The sequence below is a fragment of the Astatotilapia calliptera genome, chromosome 23 (assembly GCF_900246225.1).
Source record: "Astatotilapia calliptera chromosome 23, fAstCal1.2, whole genome shotgun sequence".
Taxonomy (NCBI): Eukaryota; Metazoa; Chordata; class Actinopteri; order Cichliformes; family Cichlidae; genus Astatotilapia; species Astatotilapia calliptera.
The window spans coordinates 19651131-19672838 of NC_039323.1; the positions used below are offsets into that span (position 1 = coordinate 19651131).

At 41.4% G+C, this 21708-nt stretch overlaps 1 pseudogene; it reads left to right on the top strand.

Moving 5' to 3' along the window:
* The first annotated feature begins 3057 nt into the window (after nucleotides 1–3057).
* LOC113015916 (NACHT, LRR and PYD domains-containing protein 3-like) overlaps nucleotides 3058–21708 on the top strand; it is a 28693-nt pseudogene continuing 10042 nt past the window's right edge.

Below are 21708 nucleotides of genomic sequence, written 5' to 3' on the forward strand. Positions count from 1 at the left end.
AACAGCACACTGGGTTCATGTGCTAAACAGGAATAATTTCCTTGTTACTAAAACACATACTGAAGTACAACTTCACTAACTCAGAGTTCAGCAACCGTGGCAGTTTGTCTTCAAATAACTGTAATCTCCAGATTTCCGCTTTTGGCTCAAAATACATTTTCGACTTTATCTTAAAATGGTTGATAATTATTCTTTTTTCTTAATGTGGCCCTAATACTCCTTAATAGATTTCAGTCATGCAGTAACTGTTACGTTTAACCATAAAAGGCTTGTTAGAAACTCTGAAATTCTGAAAGGCTCAGTTCAACAGGTATGAAATCACCACCTGTGGCCAAATTATTCTCTAGAAAATGGCTAATAGCGGGATCTGTCTATAAAGTTTGTTTCTGTCATAAACATCAGTAATATGGTCATAACTTTATTTTTCTTTTTTAACTGCAAAACAGGAAGAGAAACTTGTAAATAACTCATGAAAGAATAAAGTTACATTGAAACCAAGCACACCATTGTTTTTCTTGTGACATTACCAATAAGTTTGATGTGTCACATGGCCCTCTTCCTATTGAAAAAACAAAAGTTGTATCAAAGATGGCCGACTTCTAAATGGTCACCATGGTCAGGGCTGGACTGGGACAAAAAATCGGCCTGGGCATTTTGACTAGAGACCGGCCCACCAGGATAAAGATTGAAAATGTGACGTCATTCAGGGGTAAAACCGCAAAGGATTCTGGTGGGATAAAAAGAAACCCAAAAAATGCCAAGAAGCTGTTGTATTATTAACTGCAATAGCTGGTCGCATGACAGCCACGGGAAGCCGACGGGTAAAGAGATCGTTTTTTTTTTTTTTATCGGATTACGTCGTTGAAGAGAAATTTTTAAGCCATGTTTCCGAAGTAAGAGCCAACGGATGGTCTGGATATACCAAATATAACGTCTCAGAACACTCCAGCTCACATGTTAGTCTGCTCCAAGCATTCCCACAAAGGTCAGAGTTTTGTAGTTAATACGTCATTTTTCTTAACATAATTGGTGATATAGGTTACAAGCAAGTCTGGCGCTGAGCAGAAATTGTCGCGCTATGCTCCTTTATTTATTGTGCATAAATAGTGAATTGTCCTGACACAATATTGCGTTTCGCTTCTGTTATTACCATGGTACATTGACAAAAACATATACTTTTATTCACAGGGTAAAACAGTTGTTTTGTATCACTAATTGTCCATTGCGATTACAACATACAATATTATTGTCACTGCTACATTTCTGTAATGCTACCAGAAATTATTTCCACTACTAATTAATTACCGTTGAGCTCAAAGGTTATATTAATAAACGGTTAACGAATGTGTATTTATGATGACGATTTGTGAGACTGGTAAACTTACCTTTGTTCGTACGATGGTCTTTCGTTCTACACGGTGCATTTCAAGGTCCTGCACACATCCGTCGGTAAACTGTACCTGGGCTTGTTGCAGTGACCTGAAGTTACTAAACTTCACGAGTGTATGCACTCACTCCAAGAACCGTATAATTATAAATCTGAGCGTGGTGAAAGTTGGGCAGCACGCTAACGTCTTTTGTCCACTCTGTGTGCTCCTAAGGGTCTGACCCTTTCACTCCTTTGATTTTTTTCCTCGTATTTTTCTTTGTCTTTTCATCGAGTCTGTCTTTGTACGGACCGGCATTGTTCTCCTTTTGTTTTGTACATTCCTTTTTTGTGCGGCAAAGAAAAAACAAGAAGGTGTTGGAACCGGAGAATGAACGTTTTGCGGTGCTGCAAATGCTTGCATTTGATGCGGTACTTGGATTGTTTTGCCACGAGTTCCCGGCATGCAATGCGCGAAAATCACGTGATTGCTAAACAAGGGGGAGGGTGCATCCGGCCTCCTCGGCTGTAATTGGTCCAGCCCAGAGTCGATCATGACCAATTGGCCAATCCAACACCTTTCATTATATATACCCTTCCTAAAAAAAAAAAAAAAAAAATCCATCGGCCCAAAAAAAACAAAAAATCGCCAGCGGCCCACCGGGCAAATGCCCGGTACGCCCGATGGCCAGTCCAGCTATGACCATGGTCACCACCCATCTTGAGGAGTTTGCCCCCTCACATATACTAATGTGCCACAAACAGGACTTTAATATCACCAACCATTCCCATGTTATTACGGTGTATCCATATCAATGGCCCACCCTGTAGTTTGAAGTCCACACATTAGAAATGCATTCAAAAAGAGAAAATGGAGCAGTTCTGGTCTGTTGTTTTGTTTTGTTTTTTTGTTTTTTTTGTGAGTTACGTTCACTGGAAGAACATGATGCTGGAGCGGGAATTATTATGTAGGTGTTTTTACCTGTGTACTTGATTTCTGTTGACCTTTATAAACATGTTTTTATGTACATTTATATCATATGTTATGCTACTAATATATGAACACTTGTTGATGCGCTGATTTGATTCTTCAAGATAATAATTGGTACTAATGGGTAGTTTTGAAATTGTATTTTTTAAATAGTTTTTATTTTATGACAGGTTCACAGGGTGATTGTTATGAGTTATGGCGCTTTTTCATGTTGCAAATTGTTTGAAGTTAAATCAATTTCTAATTAGTGGAAATTTGGTTCACTTTGGAAGGGTAACCCATTTTAAGTGCTAAAATGTCAAATAGATTAACTATTTCTTCCTTTAAGACAAGCATAACAGCCATTATTTTTGACTCTGAGTTGACCTCATCCACAAACACCTGTCAAAAAGGACAATGATGAAGATGGATGATAAGATCTGGGAATAATGTTCACAAAGTTCTTTATCTCGTGAGATGGACTTCACAAAAGAGTGGGGTATTGTTTTGGCTTTAAAATTTAAAAATGTAATGTAAAAATAAAAATAAACAAAATCCAAAAATAAAACTCCTCATATTTCTCATCTGATCTGATCTTCTCAAATGTCAGAGACAAGGATCTCCATTTTACGAAACACCAAGAGAAACATCAAAACATCTGTTGTGTCCTTTAGCTTGTATTTATCTCTGTGTGGAAAGTCATAATGTGAACTACTTCTTCATGATTCTTCATAGAGTGGACCATGAGAGTTCAAAGGTTCCCAGTGGTCAACCTGCCAAGCAGCATCAAGCACATTTGGACTCTGTATTTATGGTCTGTACATGTAGAACAACTGCTCTTACATCTGTTCTGTTCACTGTGATCTCCATACTGTTCTTTATAGACCACTGAATTGTTAATGTATCCATAATGGATCTGAGGTTTTGTTCAATGATTTCAGTTTGGATGGATTATTCATATCGTCTTCTGTTCCAGCTGCTGGAGGACAACATCATGACTTTTGTGAAGAATGAGCTGAAGAAGATCCAGAAGACTCGAAGTTCAGGTTACCCAGAATGCTTAGGGAGCCAGAAAGAGGATGAGGTCTTAGAGGATGAAGATAAAGAGGGGACCAGGAACAGCAGACAAGCATTTGTGAAAATAACGCTGCACTTCCTGAGGAAACTGAAGCAGAAGGAACTGGCTGAATTTCTGGAGAGCAGTAACAGGATGTCTTTAAATATTTAAGCTGCTGCATAAATGGGAAATTGAATGATATATGAAAAGATGCACCAACATAGATTCAAAAACCTATTTTGGAGGGACAAAAGATGTAGGGGTATTTACTGAATAATAATTCCATCATTAAATGTATTTATTGTGTGTTTTCAGGAATATTTGCTCCAGATCTTCAACACGAACTCAAATCTTCGCTGAAGGAGAAGTTCAAGTGTGTGTTTGAGGGGGTTGCTAAAGCAGGAAACCCAATCAATCTGAATCAGATCTACACAGAGCTCTTCATCACAGAGGGAGGGACTGCAGAGGTAAATGATGAACATGAGGTCAGACAGATTGAAATAGCATCCAGGAAACCAGACAGACCAGAAACAAGAATCAAACAAGAAGACATCTTTAAAGCCTCACCTGGAAGACATGAACCAATCAGAAGAGTACTGACAAAAGGAGTGGCTGGCATTGGGAAAACAGTCTTAACACAGAAGTTCACTCTGGACTGGGCTGAAGACAAAGCCAACCAGGACATCCAGTTCATATTTCCATTCACTTTCAGAGAGCTGAATGTACTGAAAGAGAAAAAGTTCAGCTTGGTGGAACTTGTTCATCACTTCTTTGCTGAAACCAAAGAAGCAGGAATCTGCAGCTTTGAAGACGTCCGGGTTATTTTTATCCTTGATGGTCTGGATGAGTGTCGACTTCCTCTGGACTTCCACAAATCTGAAATCCTAACTGACCCTACACTATCCAACTCAGTGGACGTGCTATTGATAAACCTCATCAGGGGGAATCTTCTTCCCTCTGCTCGCCTCTGGATAACCACACGACCTGCAGCAGCCCATCAGATCCCTCACTGTTGTTTTGACATGGTGACAGAGATCAGGGGGTTCAATGACTCACAGAAAGAGGAATACTTCAGGAAGAGATCTGGAAGATCAGGAAGAGATGAACAGCAGGCCAGCAAGATATTCTCCCACATCAAGTCATCGCGAAGCCTCCACATCATGTGCCACATCCCAGTCTTTTGCTGGATCACTGCTACAGTTCTGGAAGATGTGCTGAAAACCAAAGAGAAAGGACCCCTGCCCAAGAACCTGACTGAGATGTACATCCACTTCCTGGTGGTTCAGGCCAAAGTGAAAAAAGTCAAGTATGATGGAGGATCTGAGACAGATCCACACTGGAGCCCAGAGAGCAGGAAGATGATTGAGTCTCTGGGGAAACTGGCTTTTGATCAGCTGCAGAAAGGAAACCTAATCTTCTATGAATCAGACCTGACAGAATGTGGCATCGATATCACAGCAGCCTCAGTGTACTCAGGAGTGTTCACACAGATCTTTAGAGAGGAGAGAAGACTGTACTGCTTTGTTCATCTAAGTGTTCAAGAGTTTCTGGCTGCTCTTCATGTCCATCTGACCTTCATCAACTCTGGAGTCAATCTGCTGGAAGAGCAACAAAAAACATCCCATCAATCTGAAACAGATAAACATTTCTACGAGACTGCTGTGGACAAAGCCTTACAGAGTCCAAATGGACACTTGGACTTGTTCCTTCGTTTCTTCCTGGGTCTTTTACTTGAGACCAATCAGACTCTCCTACAAGGCTTGCTTACACAGAGAGGAGGAAGCTCACAGATCAATAAGGAAACAGTTCAGTACATCAAGAAGATGATCAGTGAGAATCTGTCTGCAGAGAATAACATTAACCTTTTCCACTGTCTCAATGAACTGAATGATCATTCCCTTGAAGAGGAGATCCAAAAGTCCCTGAGATCAGGACATCTCTCTGCAGAAAAACTGTCTCTTGCTCACTGGTCAGCTCTGGTCTTCATTGTATTGTCATCAGAAAAAGATCTGGATGTGTTTGACCTGAAGAAATACTCTGCTTCAGAGGAGGCTCTTCTGAGGTTGCAGCCAGTGGTCAAAGCTTCCAGCAAAGCTCTGTAAGTAAATATGGGCCTATTTCTGTCTGTTCAAAATGTTTTTCTACTTAAAGTGAGTACTACACAAATATGACTAACTCTACCAGCTTCTCACTGGTTTAGATTTAATTATATACCACAAAATAAACAAACAAACAACCTTTATTTGTCACATACACAGTTATACAGAGTACAACATGTAGTGAAATACAGCTACATAGGTATAGCTGTGTTTCATTGGGCAAATTTGAAGCGTTTTATATCTGACAAATTTCCGACCAATTGATTTTAGTTAACCATGAACTATAGTGCATACTTTGTTTTTGTTTTCTAGGTTCAACATTAAGTGATTTCATTTGATCACAAATATCATTGTTTTTCAGACTGAGTGGCTGTAACCTCTCACAGAGAAGCTGTGAAGCTCTGTCCTCACTTCTCAGATCCTCATCCTTTAGTCTGAGAGAGCTCGACCTGAGTAACAACAACCTGAGGGATTCAGGAGTGAAGCTTTTGTCTGTTGGCTTCAAGAGTGCACACTGTAAACTGGAAACTATCAGGTTAGATTTCAGACTTTTCCACTGATTACCACTGAAAATAAGCCACTAAAACCTGTATAGAATTCTCAAGTCACTTTTGAATCAAATTTGGTTGGATTGTTAGACTCTGAGTTACTGTCTTAAAGTTTTTTTTTTTATATTCAAATTCTTTTATTTTTGAACTGATAAAAATTACTGATATGCATGATACTGGTTTTTTTGATTGATTGATTGAATCTTTATTTTGAACATGTTGAAAAAGTATAAAAAACATACACCAGTTGCTAGGCTATTTTAAATCCAGAGAATTACATGTCCGAATGTCTTTCTATTTTTACTCTTTTTCACTCTTTGCAATGAAGAGTCTGGAATTTTATAATATATATTTTTAACGGTTGGTTTCGCAAAATGAGAGTTTTGGGAAAATAAGGTCACAGCAATTAAATTAAGTAAAATCAGCCTATCACAATAAAAATAAATACAATGATTTGACTTTTCTTCAATGCCATGTGTCACCACAATTTACAGGAGCTACCTAAACTTTACTTTCACACAGGTAGATTGTCTTCTTAATAGTACTGAAACCTCACAGATGGGTAACACAGGAGGATTAAACTGAGTTAAATACTGAGCGGAACCCATATTGTTACAACTCTAATGCTAACGCTGATTTGTTCCCTATAATTGCAGAGAGATCATATTTCTTCCATATTGGCTTTTTATCCTCAGCTTCCTTTTATATCCAGAGAAACAACCTCTTCTCATTTACCACAGCAAAAAAAAGGCATCCAACACATCACCAATGTTCTAAGTAAATACATTTCTATTTGTTGCCGTTGACATGAAATTATGACCAGATGTCAGTAACAACTCATCCAATCCACATTCAATGAAATCATCCATAAAGGGCCATGAATTATGTGTGAAAATCAGAAATAGCATAGGGAAAAAGTATTGAACACACAAAGCAATGGAGGTGTAAAGAGACTTGGAGCATCATGGTAATTAGAAAGCAATTTTGCCACTCAGTGCAAATTAACATGACTTGTCTTAGTCCCAAATGATGGCTTATAAAAATGTATCTCATTACCAAGGCATCACACAAGAAATATCTAATTTTGTGTATCACTGATGATCTCTCTCAAGACCTTCACAACGTTATTGCTACAAAGCATACAGATGGTATAGGCTACAGAAGAATTTCTAAACTACTGAAGGTTCCAGTGAGCAGTGTTGGAGCTTTAATCCAGAAGTAAAAAGAGCATCATTTCAACATAAACTGACAATGACTAGGTGCTCACCACAAAATTTCAGACAGAAGAGTGAAAGGAATTATCAGAAGAGTTATCCAAGATCCAACAACCACTTCTGAAGAGCTACAGAAAGACCTGGAAACAGCAGGTATAATTGTTTCAAAGAAAACTATGAGTAATGCACTCAACGACCATGGCCTGTATGCACACTGACCACTCAAGACTCCATTGCTGAAGAAACAGCATGATTCAAAGTTTGATGAAAAATATTTAGATAAGCCTTTGAAATACTACAAGAATATAGTCTGTTCAGATTGGATCAAAATTAAAATGCCATGTTTGGATGCCATAATCTACACCATGTTTGGAGATCAAAGGGAACTACACATCACACCAAAAACACCAACAGTGACCTTCGGATATGGGAACATCATAGTGTATCACTATTTTTCAGCACAGGGCACTTGCACCCTTAATATAATCGAAGGAAGGAGGTTTGGAAAAATGCAACAAGACATTCTTGATAAAAAATCAGCTGCCGTCTGTCAGAATGATGAAGATGAAATGAGGGTGGATGTTTCAGCAAGACAATGATCCCAAACAGCCAAGGAAACTTTCAATTGGTTTCAAAGAAAGTAAAGTTGCTATAATGTCCCAGCCAACAACCTACCCCGAATCCAACTGCAAACTTATGGCAAGAACCAAAGCTTAGAGTTTGTGGAATGGAGCCTTCAGGATTTGAAGCCTATTTTTGATGAAGAATGGGCCAAAATCACACCTGTGATTAATTTCTGGCGAAAATGTCGCCACCAACAAAGGCTTTTAGACAGAAGATCAAATAAATTATAGTAAGTGTGTTCAACACTAGAAACATTTTCCCTGTTTCACTTCTAATTATTACACAAAACTTAATTTAAGGACATCTATGTTTTGATTTCTTTGCACGTGTGGATTGGATGGGTTGTTACGCATATCTGGTGAGAATTTCATGCCAATAGCACCTTTAGAAATATATTTACTAAGAAAATACATTATGTGTTCAATAATTATTTCACCCTCTGCATGTAGTCTTGAATAATCAATCAACATTGTAGCTTAATGACCACATTGTATCATTCAAATGGAGCACTTGACACTAAGACTGCAGACTTATGGCTTATAGAGTTTGTGTAACTAGTGTCGCAGTCTCTCTTCTATGGAACCAGCTCCAAATTTGGATTCAGAAAAAAAGACGTCCTTTATACTTATAGCTTATAGTTAGGACTGGATCAGGTGACTCTGAACCACATTTTAGTCATGCTGGACTAACTCCTTACACAATTTAATAACTTGAGACAGCTGTTGTTGTCTGTCGCATGTGGTCACTATAAATAAAGATACATTGATTTAATGGGTGGACATGAATATGGATATAATTAAAAAAACAAACTTTTAAAATAAAGTGTTCACCGATGGATTGTTATCTTGTGTGTTTGCAGTCTTTCAGGCTGTCTGATCACAGAGGAAGGCTGTGCTTCTATAGCTTTAGCCCTGAGCTCCAACCCCTCAAATCTGAGAGAGCTGGACCTGAGCTACAATCATCCTGGAGACTCTGGAATAAAGTGTCTTAAGGCTCTACACTTGAGACCTGACACTCTCAGGTATGGAAAGAATACCTGATAGAGGAGAAAGAGCTGGAAACATTTTCTGTCCTTCTTTGTTTCATGGAAATGTGACATGAGCAATAACACATTGAGAAAAATCTTTCCTTATTTTACAACATAAACACGAGTCTAATTGAACAATAACAAGAGATATTTAGGTAGATGGTCACCATTTATTCAACATTTGAATAGATCTCTGTATGTTTACTTATTTTCTCATTTTTTAGGGCATGTTTATCCTAGCTTAACAGAAAGACTGTAAACAGGAAAAACTTTCAGCCTGGCTTGATCAACAATAAATTATTAGTAAATCTTTATAATCCAAACTGTGGAAGTACCTAGCAACCACAGGAAAATGTTCACTGTACATTTTAAAGCATGCAAGCTCTCAAAATTTAAAAAAAAAGTTTTTATTCATAGCACTTTTAATAAACAAGAGTCAGTGTTTTCCTAAATTAGTGCACAACATAGAATAATGGTATTTAAAGCAACACAAAAATAAATTAAATAAACTCCGGAACTGAAGAAAATTGGAATTTTAAGTACTCAAAGTCCTCTATACAACATGCCACGTTCACCCTAGCATTGTCTTCTGTCTGTTAAGTGCTTATTGACTACACAAAATATTTTTTTGTGTTTACACTCAGTCTTTCAAATAAATGCAACTGAAACACAGCAGAAAATAAATCAAATCAAAGACTCAGCGTTCCTGTTGCTCTATTTTCACCTGTATAGCAAGCGGATGTTTGCCCTGGTGCAGGTGTGCCGCAGTGGTCAGTGGAAGAATCCGCGAGTTTGTCTGTGAATCTACCATTCCCTGGTAGCATACACGGTGCTTGCTCGGAAGTTTGGGGGGGGGGGGGGGGGGGTTTCCGCTGTAAAAAGACGTTTTCTTCCCACTCCCACAGTGAACAGCGGACGCTAATGCTTTTGTCACTTTTTACGGAATCAAACTCAAAGTAAGGTCAGTACTTCCACTCTTTAAACACTGCACGCTCATACTCTCTCCCGCACTTGATATATTATCCATTGTTGATCTGCAACACAGCTGTTGCCACGAACATCACACTCGCTTACGTCATTGTCATGAGACACTCTCGCAAAAAATTCACGGTTTTAGTAACGCAGTAACGCAGCGTGCTCACGGGAAAGTTACAGTTATCTAATTACCATTTTTGCAATAGTAATCCCTTACTTTACTCGTTACTTGAAAAAAGTATTCGGATTACAGTAACGCGTTACCGCCCATCTCTGATGGTCAGTATCTATCAAAAGTGGTCCAGGGAACAGTGGTGGACCAGGGACAGGGTCATAGAATAGAATAGAATAGAATAGAATAGAATAGAATAGAATAATCCTTTAATTGTCCCACAAGGGGACAATGAGCGACCAAGGTTCACTGATGCACATGTGGAGCAAAGGTTCTAACCTGTGGTCCCATTCAACGGACAAGCCACTGTAGCTTGAACTGCAAAAAACCTAAAATCTGGTATATAGAACCATTAATGGTTAGATATGGTTCTTATTTGTCAGAATACACAGTGCATCACAACTTTTGCTGTTTTGGGAAGGGGGACCAACACAATTAGGCAGCAGGTCTTAATGTCCTGTCTGATTGGTATATATCAGGTGTTATGGTAGGAGAAACGAAGACCTGATTTCAAAATTGAAAGGACCTTCTGGTGATTTCCACATCCATCCACTCCCTTCCGCTTATCCTTTACAGGGCCAGCTTTGTCCTGCCCAGTCCCCGAGACCCATAGACCCATTATTTACCTTTTTCTATTTTTACATTTCTAATATTTCTTTAATTCACTTTTCACTCTGAAAAGCACAAGGGACTCCCTGTCCCTTATGCTGCTGTAACAAGTAATCTTTCGCCAGTGTGGGATTAAATAAATTCTCTGTCTATGTGTATGTTTGTCCAGGATCAGTTGAAATCATCAGAAATGGATTGAAGTGTATGTGCCCAAATATTCCTTTATCAGTGTCTAACAGTATGTGTAAGAGAGCGATGTAATGTCCATGTGTGCATGCTGAAAGAGACTGTGCTGGTCTGACCCCCCTCCTCCTTTCAGGGTGGAGCCTGCTGGAGAACAATGGTTGACACCAGGTCTGAGGAAGTGTAAGTGTGTTTTTAATGTGATTCATGAAAAGAAAGCAGTGCACATTCAACCATCTTCAAACTGTCACATCACTCATTCACATCTCAGATGATGGATCAATAACTGCAGCTGGATTGTGTTTGTTCTCTCCATCAGATTCCTGTGAACTCACAATTGACACAGACACACTAAACACAAACCTCAAGCTGTCTGGCAACAACAGGAAGGTGACACGTGTGGAGGAGGTTCAGTCATATCCTGATCATCCAGACAGATTTGATTACCAGTATCCTCAGCTGTTATGTAAAAATGGCCTTACTGGTCGCTGTTACTGGGAGGTCGAGTGGAAATTAGAGGTTCAAATATCACTGAGTTACAGAAGAATCAAAAGGAAAGGAGATGGTAAAGACTGTGTGTTTGGAAGGAATGATCAGTCTTGGAGCCTGTTCTGCTCTGAAGTTAAGGGTTACTCTGTCGTTCACGGTAACAGAGAAACATATCTGTACCCCCGCTCCTCCTCCTCCTCTGTCTCTAACAGAGTAGCAGTGTATGTGGATTATCCTCTGACACTCTGATCCACCTCCACACCTTCAACACCACATTCACTGAACCTCTGTATCCTGCATTTACAGTCTGGTTTCCTGGTTCTTCAGTGTGTCTGTGCTGAGTTGAGTGTGAAGAGTGCCCTCCTGTTAGAGAAACACTCTGACTGTTGAACAGATAGTCTGTGTATGTTTGTCTCTTTCACTCAGAAACACATTTTCAGATTCATGGACTCAATCAGTTGTTGTTTTAAACTGTTCTAAATGATTCCTTGCAATCGTCTTCCTCTTCAGTGCTTGAAAGATGGAAGCTACGATTATTCCAGGATCCACATGTTGTTTTCTGTTTTTTAAAGTTCATGGTGAATATTTGTGTGGTGTTTTTCTCTGAAGCTAAATTCATCTGAGACACTTCAGTTCATGTCAGGGGCACTTAGATGACAACAGATGAATTTACAAACTGTTCAGAGACATTTACACATTATTGTCCATTAGATACATGTTTGGGTAGCAGCCACGATTCACTGTGAATTTTACTTTTGCTGTTAGAATATGGAAATGATGGCTGGACATTAGCTTGCCTATAGTTGCTTAGATGATCCATTAGAAAACAGTTATAAGTGTAGTTCCCAACACTGTACAATGCCGAATCATTATTTTCTACTTTATTCTAAACTAAAACTGAGTCTGACTAGCCAGCATATTACATTGAGACTCTCCAGTCTGATCAGCAGAGAAAAGAGATATCTTGTACATGGTCAAAATATAAATTTTTGTTTTCATGTTTAGGGCAGCACGGTGGCACGGTGGTTAGCACTGTTGCCGCACAGCAAGAAGGTCCTGAGTTCAATTCCAACATCAGGCCGGGGTCTTTCTGTGTGGAGTTTGCATGTTCTCCCCGTGTTTGCGTGGGTTCCCTCCGGGTACTCCGGCTTCCTCCCACCGTCCAAAGACATGCAGCTTGAGGGGATAGGTTAATTGGAAAATCCAAATTGCCACTAGGTGTGAATGTGAGTATGAATGGTTGTCTGTCCTTGTGTGTTAGCCCTGCGACAGACTGGTGACCTGTCCAGGGTGTACCCCGCTTCTCGCCCTATGACAGCTGGGATAGGCTCCAGCACCCCCCGCGACCCTGAAAAGGATAAGCGGAAGCGAATGGATGGATGGATGGATGGTTTTCATGTTTAAAATATGATGGATTTTCAGGGAGTTTTTAGTCTTTAAAACTGCCATCTCTAACTGTGAAAGAGTGTGACTTTAAGTTGATGATTTGTCCCTCTGCAGGTAAAAAATAAACTACATTCTGATATTCATGACTGACTCTCATTAAATATGTCACAGTTTTGGGTCATTTTGACCCAGCATTTTCTGTTTCTTATGTTTTGGTGTTTTTCTGTATTATGATTTATGTCTGATTCTTTAGCTATCCTGTTTTGACGAGTATTATAAATCGATGTTTCAGTTTGGTTCTGGTCATGAGTTTAGTTTGATGTTAATTCTTCTCTGTCGTCCCTGGGTTCCATGTGTTCTATTCTTTCAGTCTGCCTCACTGTGTCAAGTCTGCGTCTTTGTGATTTGTTTCGTGTTTTCTGTTTTATTTTGATAGTCCCAGTATAATGTCAGTCCTATATAAAAATCTAAAAAAAATATAAGAAAGAGGGATAAAGAGAAACAAATGCTCCACTCAGTGTCATGGTGTGTAAATGGTCTGTATTTGTATAGCGCTTTACTAGTGCCTAAGGACTCCAAAGCACTTTACACATCCACCCATTCACACACTGGTGATGGCAAGCTACATTATAGCCACAGCCACCCTGGGGAGCACTGACAGAGGTGAGGCTGCCAGACACTGGCGCCACCGGGCCCTCTGACCACCACCAGTAGGCAACGGATGAAGTGTCTTGCCCAATGGCACAACGACCGAGACTGTCCAAGCCAGGGCTCGAACCGGCAACCTTACAATTACAAGGCGAACTCCCAACTCTTGAGCCACGATCGTCCCGGAGGATTTATATCAGGGCAAGAAGCAATCAGCCAAGTAAAGAGAAAAGACAGTCCATCATTACTTTAAGAACTAAAGGTGAATTAGTCTGGAAAATTGCAAAAACTTTGAATATGTCCCCAACAGCAGTCACAAGAACCACCAGGCAGCACCACAAAACTGGCTCTAATGAGCACCGCCCCTGGAAAGGAAGATTAAATTTAACAGATAGTTCAGTCTGTTGGTATCACAATCTGACCAAATGTCACAGTGAGACTCTCCTGTTTCAGCAGAAGAGCAAATCTCCCTCTACTCTGAGTTCAGAATATGATGAACGTTCACTGAAGCTCCAATGAAACCAGCATTTCCTTTAACTCTTGACAGTTAAAATCATCATTTGATACTCACTGCTGGTAAAAATGTGAACTACATTCTCATATTCATGTCAGGTTCTCATTAAATATGTAGAACATTCCTTTATTTACTCTCTGTGATATAGAACTGGTTACATGTATAACCCTGATGTTAACCTTGGACTTATGTTGCGTAAATATAACCTACATTCCTGTAAGTAGGAGAGCTGAACCGGTTTTCCATGTTTTCATCTTGTTCATAAGTAAACATTTCTTGTGTTAATTAAAAATATTTGTGACATTAATTCAATTAAATTTATTTATACATCATACCTGTTTTACTATTGTGTTTTATAATTGTACTGATAACTGTTTTCAACCACACAATATAGATTTATATTCATACTAGTGCTGTCAGCGTTAACGCGGACCCGCGCACACATATACATGCGCACTCACACATGCATGTATGCACACACATTGCATTGGGACAGCCTTGTGAAATAAGGAGAAAAGGTGCTGCCGTAAAGGCCGGTGTAGAAGCGCAAGAAAATTTATGCGGCAGATAAGAGGCGGCTGGCTTGACTGCAGCTCACAAATGATGGCTCACTTGACCACGGTGATACAGATTCTTTATATCGGATCGGTCCATCCCTACTTATAGTTTAAGCAGAACTGGACATAATTTGAGATAAAAGTAAAATTCATTTGACTGATTATAGACAGTGACAAACAGCCTACAAACAGAGTAATCAGTAACAGGGCAGAGTCTGATTACAGGGACATTAAAGTGTCTCTGCTGTTTGATCAGCAGAGACACTGCTGATCAAACAGCAACATACTTGTGTAGACTCTCTCTCTACACAAGTATGTTTGACTTTAACTGTCACACAGACTCTAACATCTGATTGGCTATTGTGCACAGAAAGTTAAGGCAGGTAAATCCTATATGATCGATTCCTATGAACAGATGATGGGCAGGCTGTTTTCTTGTTTTTGTCTCAGTGTTGATGGTATACTTGCACATAAACCACTACATTAGACACTGATGTGTCACTCCATATCCTACCACCCACTGGTCAGCCAGTTGTCCACCTAAGTGGACATATAAAAAACTATTTGAAAAGTACAAGTTTAAAAAAAATTAAGTTCAAAAATCTTTTTTTCATGCCTAAAGATGAAGAAAAAGACTTCAGAAAAAAAAATCTAGAGTTTGTCATAATTCATGCATGAAAGGGTTAATGTAGCCCTAATACTCCTTCGTAGAGTTCAGTCATGCAGTAACTGTGAAGTTTAACCCTAATTGGCTTGTTAGAAACTATGAAACACATTGTACAGACTTCTGGATTAGAAGATATATACAAACATCTATCAGCACCTCCAGATTTATATCATAGTTTATAAAGGACTTGTATGTAACTGATATGTTAAGTCTGTTGATTTGATTTCAGTAATAGCCTGATTATTTCAGTATAGTGGTGTATAGTTTGTACCAGTTTGTGCTTGCATCCTTACCTGTAACTACTGCAAAAGTCCTGCAAAAGTCCAATAGTGTTTCTCTGAAGCTGAGGTCAGCTGGGAAGATTCAGTTGTAGTTAGTTTGCTGGAGAAGAGACAAACTATGCTATTAGAGAGGAATTGCTGAGCTAGAATCTACAAACTGTTCAGGCACATTCACACCAGTGTTAATTTTGACTGCAAATGTTAAACTAAAACTTGGTTTTAGTCATAATTCAAAATTAAAATCAAAATTTCTTTCTATAGCACATAATAATACAACAAAGTTGACCAAAGTGCTTCACAGTTGGTCAGAGCAATAGCATAAGACAGTTAAAAGGAGGGCAGGAAACAATGATATGACAATTGTTTGAAACAAAACACTCGCCACGAAATAACATACTAGTTTGTCTAAAATAAGTTTTAAGATGCACTTTAAAAGACTGGACGAACTCAGAGGAATGAATATAAGGAGGAAGGTTGTTCCAGAGTCTGGGAGCTACGACAGCAAAGGCCCGATCACCTCTGGATTTCAGATGAGACCTCGGTTGCATCAGGAGCATTAGATTGGAAGATCTAAGTGCCTTTTTAGGAATATACAACTGAAGGAGCTCGCATAGATACCTGGGAGCCAGATTATTGAAAATTTTAAAGGTAAGCAAAAGAATTTTGAAATTGATATGATAATCAACAGGGAGCCAATGTAAGCTGGCTAAAACTGGTGTGACGTGGGAATAATTTCTAGTACAGGTTAAGAGACGTGCAGCTACGTTTTGAACTAACTGGAGCCGGTGAATAGAGGAAGATTGGAGGCCCGAGTAGAGGGAATTACAGTAGTCTAATTTGGAAGTGATAAGAGCGTGAATGAGTTTTTCAAGGTCCTTCAAAGGGAGGTATGGCTTTGCTTTAGATATCTGACGCTGCTGGTAGAAACTGTTCCACAGAGGAGATCTGCTTTTCGAGTTTAAAAGAGCTGTCCAGGAACAGCTTTGGTTTAGATCTCTAGATTCATGTATGTCCAAATTCCTTTGGAAAAATAAACCCCCACGTATAAGCTTAAAAACACTACAAAAGACCAAGGATAAAGGAGGACTAGAACTGCCTAACTTTCAGCAGTACTTCTTAGCCAACAGGCTTCAGTTTATCTCAGGATGGCTAAAACATACCCTCTTAGATGAACCTTGGCTAGATGTAGAACAAGCACTTTGCAATAATCTAGAGATCTCAGACCTACCATTTATCAGCTCAAACATCCAACGACATGAATGCTTTAAAAGCATCAACATCAGCTCTTCTCTGACAGCATGGTGGGAGTTTCTAAAATTGACGCCGTCTTCATTAATCCCATGCAAACGTACACCTATCTGGAACAACCCTGACATATTACAAAACAATAATATGATAAACTTTTCAGATTGGAGTGGTAAAGGAATCAAATATTTAGAACATATACTAGAAGGAACAGAATTTATTTCATTTGACGGACTAATTACACAATATGGGATCAACAAGAAAAGATTTTTAGAATATCAACAAATTAAATCCATAGTAAAAAAGAAATTTAAACCGGGTCATGTTGAACTACAAACACCACCAAGTGTGGTTCAATTTCTTACTCTTAAAACCCCCAAATTACTTTCCAAAATATACAGAATGCTTTCTAAAACAGATGAATCAATATCACTTCCTATTGCAAAATGGGAAGCGGATTTATCAGTTAACTTAGACCTAAACTTCTGGTCTCAGATTTGCTTAAAAACCTTTCATCTAATTAGAAATCCCAGTCTTCAATTAATTCAATACAAAATATTACATAGAGTGCACTATACAGGTCATCGGATGTTCAAGAAGGGCTTTACGTCTACCAACAACTGCTCACACTGCCAAACCAATTCACCGGACAATTATATCCACGCTCTTTGGTTCTGTCCACCAATTCAGAAGTTTTGGCGCGAGATATGTGAAGACTTATCGAAGTGTCTGAAATGTAACATTCCAACTTCCCCCTTAGTGTGTTTGTTGGGCAGCTTAGATAATGTCACTTCAGAAAAGAATATCTCCCATATGGTTTTCACTGCCCTATGCATAGCCAAGAAAACAGTCCTCATGAACTGGAAAAATAAAAACAATCTTAATTCTAACCAATATAGAAATTATCTATTAGATTACATTAGTCTTGATACAGCCTCTGCCACCACATCAGATCAATTGCTCTGGGCTCCCTTGATCAGCTCCATCACCTAGTGGGGGTGGGGGGTCATAGTTTGGTCCCGCCTTCACTGTTGGGATTGGTGTGGGGGTAGGGACAGGCTTAGGGCGTCGGGGGGTTCACCGGAGGCATCTACCTTGGGGGGCTCAACCCGGGGTAGCGGTCATGTCCGGTTAGGGGCTCTGTTGGCTCTCAGGTGACTGTTTCCTCGCGGCTGCGTGCAGCGGGGCTAGGGGAGGGTCTGTGCTGACGGACGTGGGTTACTGACCTGGTAGCCTGGCTGCCCCTGGGTGGGTCCGGGATGGGCGTGAGGTTCTGGGGGCGCTCCGTCTCTGGGCTGGGGCCCTGGCCGGGCCTCGGGAGCTTGGGTCCTGGTTGGTGTGTTGCCGGGGTTGTGGGCGGGTGGGTGCATGGGTGCCCAGCCCTGGAGCAGGGTGCCGCCGGTGCATCGAGCCACCTGGGGGGCTCTTCAACTGGGGGGAAGATTGTCACATCTCGCAGGAGCTTTCCTCTCCTCAGGGGCTCTCTCTGCAGGAGGGGGAGACACAGGAGAGGTGGAGGAAGATCTCAGCCTGGGTGTTTATTGTCTTATGTAGTCTGGAAGATGAGTGGATGGTGGGGTGGGTGCAGTTTTCTCTGTGGTAGGGTTGGGTGGACTGTCCCGGGCTCTGTGGGGCCGGGAGGCGCTGCTGCGCTGGGCCCCGGTCTGGATGGGCCTGGGCCCCCTTTCCCTGGCGGGTCGCGGAGTATGGGGGTGCCTACTGGGGTCAGCGGGGGAGCTGGCCCCAGGGAGGGATCACTTGCCCCTCCCTTCCTTCCCTCCCCATCTCCAGCTGCCTCCCTCTTCCCGCTCCACCACAACCACCCACACATGCAGGACCTTGGAGTAGGGGTATGTCACCAGGGTGCAGAGGAGGCTACCCCCCCCCCCCCCCCCCCCCCCCCCCGTCCCCTTCTGGCTGCCTCTGCCTCAATTTATCCCACAACTTAGACATTCACATTACTCACACTCTCATTACACATACATATAGGATCTTGGGGGTGGGCACGATACACGGAATCCAAAGTACCATCAGGGTGTACACCCCACCCCTGGCGTCGTTGCCCACCTCTCAATGTTAAATACACGTAGACATTGAGGGCTAGCAGGAGGGACCATGCGCTTACCTGCTGCTCTCTGGCAGGTGGCTCCATGCCCTCCTGGGTTTTAAATGCATCTTAGAACACACATGCATCAACACTACAATGAGCGGGTGGAGGGAGGTTTGGAGTCTTCTCTCACCCCCATTCTCTGCGACCTGCTGGAGCGGGGGGGCTAGGAGGAGGAGTTGGCCGTCCGACTGCGGTCTGGAGTGTGGGGCCTCCCTGCTGCTGCGGAGTCGGGGCGGTCTGCCTCCCCCCACCGCAGGGAAAAGGGTAACACCACCTGGGTCTGGGTGCAGTTCCCCCCTCCAGGGGCAAGGGTACCTAGACCCGGTTGGTGGAGTATGCTTGGGGAGTGTGATCGTGTGTACAGCGTCTCTTTATGTCTGTCTCCACGTTGGTTGAGTGTGGAGTAAGTGCATATGAGAGCATGAGGGTGGGAATGGATGTTTGTATATGTGTGTGCCTGTATTTCTGTGTCTATATGTCAGGTTGGGTGTCAGGCGCCACCTCTCTGGGGACATCTTAGGCCCTCCAAGGTTTGGAGACCTATCTCCCCCTACCACCACTTCCCCTGCCAGTGGCGGACTCCCTCAGACATCGGTGCGTTGGTGGTTCTTTGTGTCCGGGGATGGGCGTCCAGGTACACACCGGCTCACTCCTTGGCGGCCGCCTGGAGCCTGGGGCTTGCTCGGGCCACTTCGGAGGCCAGGGGCTCGGTCACTCAGGCACGGCTGGCTGCCGGCGGAGCTCACGGGCGCGTCACTGTAACTCCCCCTGGCTTCTGCTCCGCGGCTGCTGAGTGAGCCCTCATCTGGGACTCTCCTCAGCTCTTTCTCGGACAGTGGCGTGGCTGCCCCTCTGTTGGTCTTCCTTGGTCTCTTGTGTTCTGGGGGCCTCTGGATGTCTGGAGTTTTGATCTCCTCCATACCTGCTTCATGCCCTGGAGGACGGGGCTGTGGCCCCCCCACACCCTCTAGCAGATCATTACATGAAGGAACCTTTTAAAAAAAAAAAACAAGCGCGTCCATGCTCACAGGTGTACACACGGGTGATCACACCCACAAACTACACCCTTTTTGGCTCCTACCTCAAAGCACACTGTGTTCTGTTGATCTTATGTGCTGCACAATAATGTTTAATATTTAGTATTTACTGTCATATTCCCATATATCATTGTGATGTTGTTTATTCTATTACTCTTGTTCTCTTCTGCTTGTTTTCTTTTTTCTTTCTCAGCAGGTGATCCAGGTGATTGATATATGCATTTATTTATTTTTTTCTGCTCATTCTGTTGGTTTTTGTCTTTTGCCCTTCTCCCCCGTTCCTCTTCTCAGCTGTTTCTCTTTCCCTCTTTCTTTCTCCCCTTCTTTCCCCCAGTCAAGTCTGTCCCGTATTCAGTAAGTGAAAATAAAATAAACAATAAAAGGTGAATCAAATGGACCATTACGGCAAGGCTGGGATGGTCAATTTGGTAAAGTAAATCCGTTGGGCATCTTTCTTTGCCTTTAGACAACAATTCTGATGGCAAAAGAGCCAAACGGGACAGGCGCCAAAAAAAAAAAAAAAAAAAAGGAACAGCTTTAGACATCATTCTTTTTGTTTTAGTCACCTAAATATTCATCCATCCATTCTATTCTGCTTATCCTTTTCAGGGTCTCAGGGGGGCTTGAGACTAATCAGCAGTCATAGGGCGAGAGGCAAGGTACACCCTGGACACATCACCAATCTGTCGCAGGGTTAACACATTGAGACATTGACACCTCTTTGGACTGTGGGAGGAACCAGAGTACCCATAGAGAACCCACACAAACACGAGGAAAACATGCAAACTCCACACAGAAAAGCCACAGCCAGTTGGTGGATTTGAACACTGGATGTCCTTGCTGTGGCTCTGGTCCTAACCACCACACCACCATGCTGATTCAGTTGACTAAAACATAAAGTGTGAAAATTTGTTTTACCAGTGAGATGTGTCCTGCCTGCATTTCTCTTAACATTTTAATGTGTTTTAATGATAATCAGGGAGCTTGCTAGCTAAAGGAAAAGTGCGTCTGTAAAGAGGAATGTGCTTCAGTACATGAAGCTGTAGTGAAGCAAGGAAGGACTCTTAAATTTGGGAATGGTCGGATTATAAAAACCTAGACCATGGCACTGAGGGACAACTTCTTTTCCAGAGCTGTGAACTCTGTCACCCTCCTGCATGCACAGACACATCGCATGCATTAAAACACCAAAGACATGACATGTAACTGCATAATGACAATACAAGTTGAATCATGAAAGGTGAGATCCTATTGAATTGCTTTCACCTGGAAACAATGAAGTTTAATTCGACCAGAATAGGAATGGAAATCAAAATAAAATGATAAAGTACAGCATGTACTTGGCTGCAAATTAGTGATACACCAGCAGACTAATGATAGCTAGCTAGCTAGCTAAATAAATAGACAGACTCTAAATGGCTCTAAAAGCTGACATTAGCTAATGTCTAATGATCTACCCTATACTATATTAGCTAAACTGACAAACTTGCTGCTGAAGCTTCAAGGCCTCTGTGTAAGAGCACGGAAGCATCAGGACATTCAAACCTGTTTTATTGTACTCCTAAATTAAAACTAGGTTTAATTCAAAAACATGGTGTCACACTGCAGTATAAACAGATCCTTTTGGAGTGTACATTCAATAACAGGGCAGTGAGACTGATTTCTGCAAAACCTTTAACAAATATTTCTAGAATTAAATCCCATACTGGCCAGTCTCTGATTTCCCTGATTGTGAAGCTGCTCTCAAACGCATCTTTGGGTGTTTACAAAACTTTCCGTTTTCTTTTTTTTTCTTTGAAGGTTGTGGCGCAGATGATCGTTTCCGTTTAAAGCTGCGTGTGAAGGTAATGTTTTCATCGCTAACATGACCTGTGTGCAGCTTACAAACAACAGACGTTAACGGACTCACAGCTAGAAATGGGAGCTCGGG